At 52.6% G+C, this 12,673-nt stretch overlaps 2 long non-coding RNA genes across 2 annotated transcripts in view; one reads left to right on the forward strand and one right to left on the reverse strand.

Moving 5' to 3' along the window:
- The window catches only part of LOC147827081 (uncharacterized), a 101,977-nt gene that overhangs the window by 31,057 nt on the left and 58,247 nt on the right, over window positions 1-12,673 (reverse strand). The window lies entirely within an intron of this gene.
- LOC147827082 (uncharacterized) lies at window positions 913-9,331 on the forward strand. The gene is made up of 3 exons (XR_015453246.1): window positions 913-1,597; window positions 1,778-3,699; window positions 8,759-9,331. It is a non-coding gene; the product is annotated as an uncharacterized LOC147827082 (long non-coding RNA).

Here is a 12,673-nt window from a genome sequence, read left to right on the forward strand (position 1 = left end):
GAGCTACCATCAAGACAAGAAGTTTGCAGTATTAAGCAAGAGTGTAAACAAAATCACCAGAAAATCACAGGACAAATCATTGCGTGTCCTTTAAAAAGAATGTAAAATGTGATTTTCTTAAGTGGAGAGGTTAGTACCATAGAGCGGCATCCGGGTGGGAGAAGCCTGGGAGAATTTCAGGACCTTCACCTTCATTTATTACCGGCGTTGAAGAAGAGGAGGTAGGATCAGCAGACCTAGCCAAGTCCTAGACTAGTCACTTACAGCCAATCATCAAGATTCAGCATAATTCAAAAGAGAAAATTATGCTGAAAACTATCATGCTAAACTTTTGCAAGAAATAAATGAGCGAAGTAATGGAACATGCAAATTCCAGTCAGGGTGTGTAACAGGGTTTAATAAGCACAGTTCTATTGCCCTGGCTTCTACTGGCCGGAAATCCCCTTGCTCTGCTTCCAGGGACAGCAGCTTCAGTGCTTCAAGCTTTTCCTGCAGCACTAAGCGAGCTCTGATTCAGCCTCCTCATAGATGCCAACTGACTGCTCAATTAGCACACATTAGTAGTGCTCCTTCCTCCTAACAGCGAAAAAGCCGCACTCCGCATCTCTGCAAACTCTTTCCTCCACTCGCTTAATCTGAAACAGCTACTTCTGACCAGAAGTTCTTCCTCTCATATTCATACTCGCTCTCTCTCTCCCTCTCCCTCTCTCCCTCTCCCTCCCTCTCTCTCTCTCTCTCTCTCTGCCTCCGCTAGCCCACTGTCTCTTTCATTCTCCTTCCACCTTCAGCTCTCACCCTGGACATGCTGACCTCCTTTTCCCTCCTCCTGTTAAATTTAGAGACACGAGCTGTCTCCCTGGTGTGAGAGGTTAGGGCTGCGGCTGCAGGGTGCGGAGCCGATCTTGAGTTGGCTCCTGGCAGAGAAGGAAGGACAAAGGGCAGGGAGGTCTGCTCCCTGGCCACTCTCCCTCCAACCCCAGCGTCCATTCTTCAGCAGCCTCTCTTGACAGGCAGGGTAAAAGGAGAAAGGCACGAGGGCCTTTGAAGTTCGGCTGCCTGTCACCAGGGCACAAAGAGACCAAGGGCTTGTCAGAGCATGAGTCACTGGGGTGCTGTCCTTCTCTCAATTAATTCAGTGGGCTCTGAAAGGAAAGGGATCGTGTTCTGGCCAGAACTGTGGCACAAGCTCAGCTTTCCGCTGCCAGGCCACAGCATCTTAAAGCTTGTTGTAGCAACAGCCCTGGCCCAGGAGAACTCTATGCAGCCCCCAAGGACGACGGCTTCAGCTCAGTGATGCCGAACCTTTTAGACCTTTGAGTGCCAACGCAGGCGGCTGCAGCATGTGTGCCAGGGCTCCCACCACTGCCCTCCCTCGGATTAATCCTTGGCCCATGTGCTGGCCAATATCCTGGCACCAGAGCTTCCTGCCTTTCTTTGGGTTTTGCTTCTTCCCATCCCAGAAGTCTACCAGGCAACTAGCATCAATCATTTATAACAAATGGGTGAGTCTTGTGCCTTTTCTGAGAAGGGTGAAGTTTGAAGTGGGTGAGTCTTGTGCCTCTTTCTTTGGAAAAGAAGAAACCTAATTCCTCTAAAGGTAAGACATAAGAAGCATTAGAATTGCTAAAAAAAAGAGACAGGGCACCCCAAAGGCAAATGCCTTTAACTCACCATTTTTTGTCTTATATCAATATTTTTATTCTAAAATTGTAATTTAATGCTTATAGAGTCCCTGTTACACCCTTGCACTGATGCACTCACTTGTGCTCTGTCCTAGAATCTGCTCCCCAAAGAGGAGACAAGGAAGGACAACTCCCACATGCTCGCTGGCCAGGACTGCATATTTCCAGAATTTTCTCAAAGAACATACAGAAAGGCAGAGATAAGAAGAAGGGCCCAAAAGAATCTTATTCTCAGCGTTAAAATGGCATCAGGTTAGCAGCCAGACATGGAGGGAAGAGGCAGGACAGGAGAATGTTCCACTCTAAAACCACCGTTTCCTTCAGATGTTTATAAGAATCAGAATAAAAGAACTTAGAAATCAGCATTGCTGGGAAGAACCTGGCATTCCTTTGGCGAAACAGTCCTTGGGTTAGGGTGGCAGTGTGCTGGGCAGTGTAGACAGCACCTTTTTAGACTCCAGAGCGCCTGAGTTCTGGTGTCAGTCTTATCTGCAGTCAGCAGGCTGGTTCAAAGTAAGTCCCTTTACTTCTCTGAGAGTCAGCGATACCGAGCACAGAAGTCCATCCAGATGGAAGTGGGAGAAGTGATTCCTTAAAGTCATGAGGGACAAAATGGGATTGAGGACCCATGTGTGGCTTGAGTGGAGGAAACAGGGTGCCTCAGGTTATGGGAAATGCCTGCCTAAGGAGCCCTTGGGACATTCCTGTGTGTGACCCGTGCCATTAGTATTCCAACAACCAAATCTGCAGTATTCAAAGGAGGACAATTTGTGCAGTGTGCTGCATGCTGCTCCTGTAAAGAAACCAGTATGTACAGGAGGTGGTAAATCCCCATGCAGTGCTCAGATGGACAGGTGTCCTACCTCTTGGGTTACAATAACATCTGTCAAAATGCTGTGGCCTCGAATCTGAGCATCCTTTTCCACCTGGTGACTACCTTTGACCTTAGATGAACTGTGCATGGGCGTCATTCAAGAAAATCAAAACACAGAGTCCTAAAAAGGTTGAGTTTAGGGTTTCCTGTAGTTCTTCTCACAGAAACATTGTCTTGATAACTCTATACCCTACCCTTGCCCCAAAGCAGTGATTTTGTGTAGAACTGAGATGGTTTAGTTTGATCAGAAACTCTATAACAAATACACCCAAGTACATAGAAAAGGAAAGTTGGCGGGTGTTCCACGGGAAGAAAACAAGTGAGCTTTCTCCTTATAGCACTCTTATAAATGACGAGTAACTCTCTTTGGCAACTGGAGTCCCCGGGCTCAGAGAGTATCTTCAAGCCCAGGTGGAGCTCACCACCCGGCCTGCTCTGAGCAGTGTGGCTGAGGAGGTTGGGGCGTGCGAGGCCTCCAGATCGCAGGCCTGTCCTCCAGCCAGGGAGCCAGGCTCAGAGCACGGCCAGTGGTGAAGAGGTCTGAGGCTCCTTGGCCCTTCCACTGCACAGCAGGGCCTCCTGACTCAGTCTCCCCACTGTGTGTTTCACGTACAGCCCGGTGCTGTGGATGTGTGAAAGCCACGGCCACCGAAAAGCCAGCCCTACACAGATGTGAGCCATGCACTGACTCAACAAATGGTTACTGAGCACCCCACGCATGTCAGGAGCAGGGGCTGGCACAGGGCAGGAGCGAGAGGCTCCCCTGGAAAGAGTGGGTACTACTCAGAGATGGAAGCACAATCCTGAGCAAGAGCGGCTGGCCCTCAAGAGAGGACCCTGGGAGCACACTCTCAGCCTCACCCTAAGAAAGCCTGACGCCGCCAGGCAGCTTCTCTGGCCTGAGAGGCCTCTGTCTCCCATGGGTGGAGGAGGAGGGGACTCTCCTTAGCTCTGCCAAGGAAGCTGCCATCGGGACCACAGGATGGACTTGCACCAGGACAAGATGTGGGGACGCGCGCTCTGATTTCACGTCCTCATGTAGTGCAGTGGAAATGAATATTTAAAGGTATGGAGTCACAAAACTGAGGGACACAAGGAAGACATCAGCCTTCGAGGCCTGGCTGCCCCACGCTGCTCGGCAAGGTGAGTATGTTTATTGCTCCTCAACTGCTTTCTGCTCATTCACTGAAATGCCACACCCAAAAAGCGGCATCGTGCCCTTCACCCTGGAAATTTAGAGTCAGCGAGAGAGCTCAAGCTCTGGGGCTGAGGGGAGCAAAGGTGCAGCCAGGCTGCTGGGCCCAAGCGAGCCCCTGCTCTGCCCTGCTCAGGCCACCCGAGGCTCTGGTTCTGAACATGGCTGCCCAGGACAGGGGCTGAGACAGGAAGCAGTCCTCGGGGCCAGCCAGCAGACGGGTCAAAAGAAAGCAAGTTTATGTTCCATTCTCTTATTTAAGTTATTTTCTTGTTGCAGTAGTTAGAAAAATACTTTCAACTAGAGTTGCCCAAGTTTTAGTTCAGTGTTTTCTTCTGCATGTATATATTAAACTATTAACTCCTAAATACAGTGTTTTCATACAGAGCCACCTGTGTGCAGACTACACAGACAGACATAGGCACTCATCTTCCAAACACACATGCACAGCCACGTTGGCTTCTGTAGACAGCCTACCCTGAGCGTGAGCTTCACCTAAGCTCTCCCATGCCACCTGGACGCTCACACCCTTCACATTTCATGAGGATGAAGCTCTGGGAGACAGCCTGCTCTCCTGCAGCCTTCCTGAGGCATGGTTTAGGACAATCAGAGAAGCCTCCGTGCTGGGCTCTGCCAATGTAGCAGCCACCACAGAACTCTCTGTTGCTGACGACCCCAGGAGGCCGAATCAGAAGGGCACCGGCAGACTTGGATCCAGACTGGCCTGCACAAAGGGCAAATCTTCCAGAGCTGCCAGGAAAGCTCAAGCACAGCCCCCAGCTCCTGAGGCAGAAAGGCTGTTCTCCAGTGCCACAGTCCTTCCAGAACCGGAGATTTGGGGATAGAAGTGTGGGCCCTGTTGTCCCCAGGTTGCAAGGAGGATCAGGGAGATGCAAGGGTGGGGTTTAGAGGGTACAGAGAGGAAGGTCCTGGCTGCCAACCCAGAAACCCTGCTCCTTGGGACTGGGGACACCATGGCTGCCCACCCCAGGGCAGGCGCTCTCCCTTTGTCCCATCCATCCCAGGTGCACCATGCTCTGGAGACAGTGTGTATCCCCCAGAAGCCTGCAGACCTGTGACCAGACACACAAGCCACAAGATGACAAGGCACACAGAAGGAATGGTGTTGAACTTCTGACCTGCATGCATAAATGCCAACTCTAACCTAGATGCACATAGCTTTTAAAACTGGGTGGTTCTCGGTACACATTTAGTTCTGCAGAATAACAGCAGGGCTTCCCCTGTTCCTGAGCTTCGTCCCTTTTCCCACCAGGAGCCCTCCCACACCCCACAGACTCCTCTCCTCTTCCCGGGAGGCTTACTGGAGCTCCCCCTTCCTGCTTCCCCAGTCAGAAGTCCCACGTCCTGTTGTCCTTAATGCTACAGAGGGAGAGAAACGGCCTCAAAGTGCCTGCTGAAGAGCTTTTGCTCTGGCCACAGGCAGGGCAGTTTGAGGTCCTCCTTCATCAGCCTATCCTTCCCTCACTTCTGCAAACTCAGAACGCTGGCAAATGCTCTCTCAAAGACAGATTCTGCAGCCATCCCAGGATCACTGAGCCACTCTGCAGGCTTGTGAGTTTCAGCCGCATGTTTGCCTATGATCTGCCACACACAGAGGGAGAGAAAAGGCCAGAAGAGTCTTCAGGGCAGTGGCAGGAGCACACCGAGCACTGCAGGCCAGGCTTCAGCAAGAAGTCTTTGTCTCCTGCCACCCTTCATCCCCTGTCCTTTCTCTCCCTGCTCTGCTCAGAGGCTCAAGGAGGAGACCTGTCAGTGCAGACAAGGCCGGGCTGCGGGAGGCAGCAGTGAAGAGGTTCCTGCCACTGACATCTTAATAATCACCAAGATTTCAGAGAAACTTTCAACCACACGGACACTTCCAAGTGAAACTGACTTCCAGTGAAGAGCGTCTTCCTTGCACTTGTCCACATGTCCTTCGTGACAGCGTCACGAGTCTCCTGCCTGGAGTTGAAACCTCGTCAGCGTGTAAAGTGAATTAGGTTGAGGAAAAAAAGGTCGGCTGGGCTCCTAATTGTCTCAGATCTGCGAGGAGGCACAGGACGCCCAGCCTGAAGCCCTGACTGCCCTTCTGGGCCCTGAGCTCCCGAGAGTGGCCAAGGCAGGAGCCGAGGCAGAGCTGCCCAGCGACATCCCGCACCCCAGGGCCTGGGCCCCCCGGAAGGAAAGGCCTACAGTCCTCTCCACTGGAGTGAGAGGAGAGCTGGGTCCAGGGTCCTCCGCCCAGAGCTGCTTCCTCAGCTAGAGACCTGGGTGGCAGCCGGAGGACAGGAGGAGGACTGCAAAGGGGAGCGCGGTGCTCCCGTCATGGCTGGGATTTGCAGGGACCCCCAAAGCCCCTGTGCGGGCCTGGGGAAGTGGCTGGGTCATGGGCCCGGCTTCACCGTGGACTAAGGCACTGACGAGGCCGTCGTTGGAGGGTGCTGCTGGGAGGGGCAGAGCAGGAGGCAGGCCGGTGAAGGCAGGGATCGTGGGCGTCCGCCTGTCTCTGCCGCCTTCCTCTCAGGTTCCCTCTCTCTCTCTCTCTCTCTCTCTCTCTCTCTCTCTCTCTCTCTTTGCTTGCTGGCTGCCGTGAGGCAAACACTTTCCTCCTCCACCACCTCTGCCATGATGTTTCTGCCTCGCCGCAGCCCTGGAACAATGAAGCCAAGTGACTGTGGACTGAAACCACTGCAACTAGGGACACAAAGAAACCTTTCCTCCTTGAGTTGTTTCTCTCAGGCGTCCTGTCACGGTGATGGAAAGCCGACTGGCTCGACCCGCCCTCCTCTGAGCCTCTTCTGACCGAGCCTTCCTCTCCCTCCTGAGGTCCTGTCTGACTCCACCTCCCAAAGCCCTGATCGAGAACCACCTGCCTCTTCCAGCCACTGAGCTCCTCTCCCCTCTCTGAACTGAGTCCACCCTCAGGCGGAGCTGCCACTTCCGGCCTGCAAAGGCTTCTGACCAGGGAGGGCCTTGCTCCCCAGCAGCCTGGCCACAGCCTCTCGCTCAGGCAGAGACCGCGCTGCTCACTCCAGGCTGCGGAAAGGGCAGCCCTTTCTTTGGGGAAGACCTCCCTAAACAGAGAACCGCGGGCCCGGGGAAGCACCTGCAGCCTGCTCAGCACTGCCACCGGGCAGGTGGCCAGCCGGCCAGCCCTGACTGCGATAACCCTGCCTCCTGACCTGCTCTTGTTCTGGAATTTCAAGGCTCCAGGGGACAAGACTATGGTGTTTGTCAAGAAAATCACACTTATCCCAAGAGCAATGGAGCAAAATGTGCCCTACACTGGTGCAGAACAGCTGCCAACAGCTCTGAGCCCCTCTAGCCAAAGTGCCCCCTTCAGGACCCCAGAGTGGGGAGGGTCCGCGGGCCGACGGTGCTGGCTGCGGGTGATTGGGAGGCCTCCAAGCCTGGGCCTCTGGGCAATGGGTAATGGAAGACGGGGTTTTACACAGGAAAGGAGGGAACACCAAGAATGGAAACCTGGGCTCTAGTCACAATTTGGCCCAGACACACTGTACGGGCGCAGCTAAGTCGCTCGGTTAGCACCTCAGAGCCTCTTGCTTTGCTGTTTTGTTTTGTTTTGTTTTGTTTTGTTTTCTAGTACTGGAAATTGAACCCAGTTCAGTTTAAATGGTAAATTTACCCATTTACCATTAATCTACATCCTCAGTGCATTATAACTTTTACTTTGAGACAGGGTCTCCCTGTGTATCCCTCTCTGGCTTCAAACCAGCAGTCCTCCTGCCTCAGCTTCCTGAGTAGCTGGAGTTACAGGCATGAGCCACTGTACCTGGCTTATTTCCCTGTTTTTAGTACTGAATGAGGTAATAGCTAGACACAGAGTAAGAAAACTTTAAAGTTTCATGAGAAAGAGAACGCTGTCCAGGCCTGGGGTGGGCGGAGGTGCTGTCCTGGGCATAGACACCATGAGCCAGAGCCAGAGACATCTCAAGGAAAGACGAGTGAGGGCGGGTGACCATCCCTGAGCATGAGAGATGAAGGGCGTGCTGAAGCAGGACAGGGCAGGGCTGGGAGTGGGGGACCCTGACCTCTACACCGGACTTACAGGAAGACCCCCAGGCTGGTCCTCCACATTTGGGACTCTGCATGGAAAGGCAGCTCCACCTGGTCAACCAGAGCGCTAACTGGGTCGGGAGCCAGTGTAGAAGAGCAGAGGCCCTGCTAACCAGAGATCACTGTGGGGTGCTGGAGCTGGAGCCAGTCCAGTCGTGGGCTCTTCCCAGCATGGTGCCTGGTGACTTCGTGTGGACTGGCTCGAGGGGCAGGGCAGCATTCACAGCACAGCACACTGCAAGCCAGTCAGGGGTGTTTTCCTGAGCTGGCTGCTAGTGCTAAGGCAGGAGGCAAAGGCCAGGGCTGGGGTTTGCCAAGGCCTGTCCCCGCTGATCCTCCTGCCCAGGCTTTCTGGGAAGTGAAGGTCGGTGGGAGGGTCTGGCTCAGGAAGGCAGAGTCCTAAGCGATGGATTAATGCTTTTCTCGTGGGAATAGGTTAGCTACCATAGAAGTTCAGGCTTTCTATTTCCTCTTTTTCTTTCTTCCACATGCCTCTTCCCTCCCACTTTCTGCCTTCAGGCTCTCACCAGAAGCAGGACAGATGTTAGAAGTGTGAGTCAAAATAAATCTTTTATTTATAAATTTCCAAGTCTTAGGTATTCAGTGATAGCAACGGGAAATGGACTAAGACATCCAGCTCAAGAAAGCAAAACCAGATTCGAAGCTGTAGAAACAGAACCAGGAGGGCCCTACCTAAGGCCTGGGAAGGGGCACTGGTGAAGGGCAAGCACTCAGGTGCACACTGTCCCACTGAGCGTGCACACTGCCACCTTGGCCATGCCTGCTGGCAGAGCTGGCTGCCACCCTTGACGGGAGGTGAGTTTGGTGTGGGCATCTGTGCCCGCACCCCTGCTCAGTTACCACCTGTGGCACTGGCCTCACCTTGGGAATGACCCAGACTTTCTCCTGCCTTGTCTCCAACTCCTTTAGGAAATCAAAGACAACTAGAAAGCTGTTTTCACAACATCTGAGTCCTCTTCAGACGTCACCGCGCCAGAGACAGTACAACGGCATCATCCTTCCTGGCTCACGGCATGAAGGGGTTAAGAGGCAGACCGCGCTCAGACGCCCACCACCCCACACTCGCAGCTCCCAGGCTGGGAGCCTCCCCACCCTTCCCCACTCTTCCCAGAGAGCAGGGCTCCTTCTCCACAGATGCTGGCAGGCAGCAGTTACAGTATGGATCTGCTCAGTGCACAGGCAAGAAACCATTATGTTCACGGATCAGTACTGACATCCTGACATTTGTCACCTCCTTTCATAGCAGTTAAATCTTGCTTTATCTGTAAATGTCACCATGTCATTTATTCATGAAAGGGGTCACATTCCCAAAATAGCATGCTGCAGTTTAAAAGGAGAGCTTGGCTTTATTCGCAGTGGGTAATCCTCAAACAAACTTTACTGCTGATAAATGCTTTTTTATTGGAAATTCTTGGCCTTAAATGACATCCTCAAATGTAGAATGCAGTTCTGTGTTTGTGGAAATAAAATCTGAATGTTGAACAAGAGAGAAAAGTGTTGAGATTAGAAAAAATGCAGCTTTTCTGTAGCCATATGTAGTAAGTTAGATATAAGCAGATTTGGATTTATTGAGAGTAAACCATGATTTTAGTGAGATTGTTACGCCTCTGGAAACATGCCCATGGCCTTTGTGAATCATTTATGTCACAGAAATTCAGTGCCATCAGGGGCTTCTAACCCTCCTGCTTTGATCTCTTGGCTGGGGACATCAGAGGGAGAGCACAGTGGACTCCATGTGTTCACCCTCTGCCCTCGGACTTTGAGGACACGGGACCATTAGCTCATCTCAGGGAAAATGTTTCTTCCCTTTACAAAGCTCTGGAAAGTTCACTTTCAAGTAGGGTAATCATGTCAGTTACTTCTTCCTCACTGGGACAAAACACCCAACAACCCCGACTTAAAGGACCAGAGGTTTCAGGGGGGCTTGTGGTCTCAGTCCATGGTCTGCTGGCTCCAAGGCAGAGACAGGATGGTGGAGGGGCCTGGAGAAGCACACAGCCTCTTGTGGGCTAGAAACCAAGAAGCAGAGAGAAGGAAGGAGCCAGGGAGGGAGTGAGATCCTCCAGGTCACAAACTCCAGGACTGGCCTCTATACAGGCCCCACCTCCTAACAGGAGGGCAGCCACAGACTCACGAGTGGACGACTCCACCAGTGAGCACAGCGCCCGACTAGCCAGTCGCCCTCCGAAAGCCCTGCTTCTGAGCGCTCAAGGCTTTAAAGGACATTCTAGATCCACACCATAGTAGTAACTGTGTAATTTTTGTCATCAAACTCAGACACTTTTCTGAGAAAAAAGAGAGGCACAAAACAACAAACAAAAACCAGGTACTGACCCTCACCAACCAGGAACCCAGCAGAAACAGGACATATTCCCTGCTTAAATTTTGTCATCAGAGTCATTAGAGAGGCTTACATTGAGAAGCAGCTAATTAAATATGACCTGGGAAAGGCATTTCTCCTGTAGGTGGGGTTCTGCAGTTATCTGACTTGAATTCATTTTGCTAACCCAGTGGCTCTAAAAGTGAGGCCATGAACTAAAATGGCCTGACGTGGATGTTAAAAATGTAAGTGTTCCACCCTAACATCTGATCTACCAAATCACAGCCACTGCAGAGGTGGCTCAGGGTCCTGCCTCTCAGTACAACACTCAGGTTCTTCGCATGCACAAGGAAACTTCAGAGCCCACTGCTCTGATCCAGGCCCTTTGTTCTCACTGGCTGTCTGTGTTCCAGTCACACAGCGTAATAGGAAGTGGGTGGATAAATTTGGCTCTTTTTACATAGAAAAGTAATGTGCAGATGGGTTGTGAGCTGAAATAGATTCTCCACTGTGGACAAACAGGGAGGCTGTGGCTCCATCAGCATAACACCACTAAACTGTCCCTACTCCCAGTTCAGTCATGTGTGTAACCACTTCACACCTACGGGGTGTGGGCTACACACACAAATACAGCCTCGGAGCACCCAGAAGCTCAAAAGAAAAGTGAGATGACATCAAGGTCCTTGCAAAAGATGGCCAAATGCCATGAAATCTGCTCGCTCTCAGGAGAGGAAAAGGCCAGGAGGAGGACTTCCTCAGGCATTAATGGGATCCTTTTCAGGGTGATGCAGGCTAAAGCAGCAGGTGTCACGGGCCACAAGGGAAGCCGGGGTCCTGTTTGTGAGCACAGGCCAGGATCATGACGCTGTGGCTGGCACCACATCAGACAATGTCCTTACTGGCTCACTAGACTCCCTGTATCCTGACAACAGGGGAACGGGTGGTCAGCACAAGCAGAGCAGCAGGGGTGGCAGGAAGTAAGAGCTACTTTTTATTTCAGGGCCGCTTTCACTTGAGTTCTTTCTTTAGTGCCTCCCTCGATTCCATCAGGACTTCTGCCTGCGTGTGCTAGGCCATGTGGTGGGTTCTCCTATTGTGATCTGTGTCGGGCACAGGAAAAATGGGTAAGAGCTAGGAAAACATCACTTACACGCTGTTGGAAGAGCCATAGAGCACATGCTGTGGCTCGTGAGAGAGTCCTTCCTGGGGGAGCTAGGGACTGGCTGTCACTGCAGAGCCAGGGCCAGGGATGGGGAAGAGGGTTGAGCAGGGCCAGCTTTACAGGAGCTGCTTGGTTCTGCCCTCTGGAAAACTACCACAGACACAGCACAGGGCAATAAGCTACGGTCACCTTCCTTCAGCGAGGCCTTGTGAGAGCTGGTTTGTAGAACAAGGTGAACATGAAGTGCATGGCCCCAGGTCCCAGGGGGAGTTGGTGTCAGGCTAGGATGAGAGTCTGAATGGCCCAAATCCTCTTCCAGACCCCACATAGTTCTTCCTTGTGCAACACTGTCATCCCAAAGAACACTTGGCTGCAGCTCTAGGAGCCCACCTCAGCTTTGGAGCTCCCTCTGCATCATCTTTCTCCTAGCCCTTGCTCCTCTCCTGTACATTTCTGTCCATGATTTCACCTCTCAAGAGCACAAAGCCCATAGGAGGCCCTAGAGAAGGGCAGGTCCTGCACTGCACTGACACCTGCAGGCAGCTCTACCCCTCTCACCGCTGAGTCCACAGCTGCCCTGGGAGAGAGGGCATCACATTGGTCAAAGGAAATCAGATCTTGGGAGGGACTGAGAACAGTCAGCACCGAGGAGCCCGCAGATGGGGCGCGTGCCTGAGTCCTGGGGCAGTCTGGGCTGCACATCACAGGATCCTCTGCCCTGGCTCTGGCTCCCCAGAAAGCTTACGGACCCTCCTCCTCTGACCTTCCAGGGTCCGATGTGCACAACTCACTCTAAGCCCACTGTCTTTCCCCGTTCTTCCACTGTCCTTCAATAAACATTAATATATCTGGCCTAGATGTCAAGCCTGCAAAGTGAAGAAATAAAAACAGCAGAGGGTTCACTGTCAGGGCACTTATCCCTGTCCTGTCAGGCCATTCTTCTAAACCAGAATATTTCCTCCTCCACTGGACCAGGAGCCTCTAGGGGGTTGGCCCTGGGTCCTCCCCTCTCGCCCTAGGTGGAGCAGACCCTGAAGCCTCTCAGGCCCCACAGCCAGGGCTGCTCTCCCTCCAGAAGGAGCACCTGATGCCTGGTCTGCACAGAACATCTGCTTGGGTGACACCCGCTGAAGAACCCTGGACCCTCACTTCAGCCAGGAGCTCTGCCAAAGGAGGCCACAGGGCCGGCCTTCCTGCTGAGCCCCACTGAGGACTAATGGTGCGGGAGAAGTCATCGTATGGCATCACACGCCACTGCAGTGCCTAGCATGAGGCCATCGTAGGGATGGCAAAAGTCCCAGGACCTCTCCATCTCTCCCTCGGCATGTATCCCTCACCTCAC

Source organism: Heterocephalus glaber, unplaced genomic scaffold, assembly GCF_053883595.1.
Source record: "Heterocephalus glaber isolate CG9 unplaced genomic scaffold, H.glaber_assembly_v1.0 deba00001457, whole genome shotgun sequence".
Lineage (NCBI taxonomy): Eukaryota > Metazoa > Chordata > Mammalia > Rodentia > Bathyergidae > Heterocephalus > Heterocephalus glaber.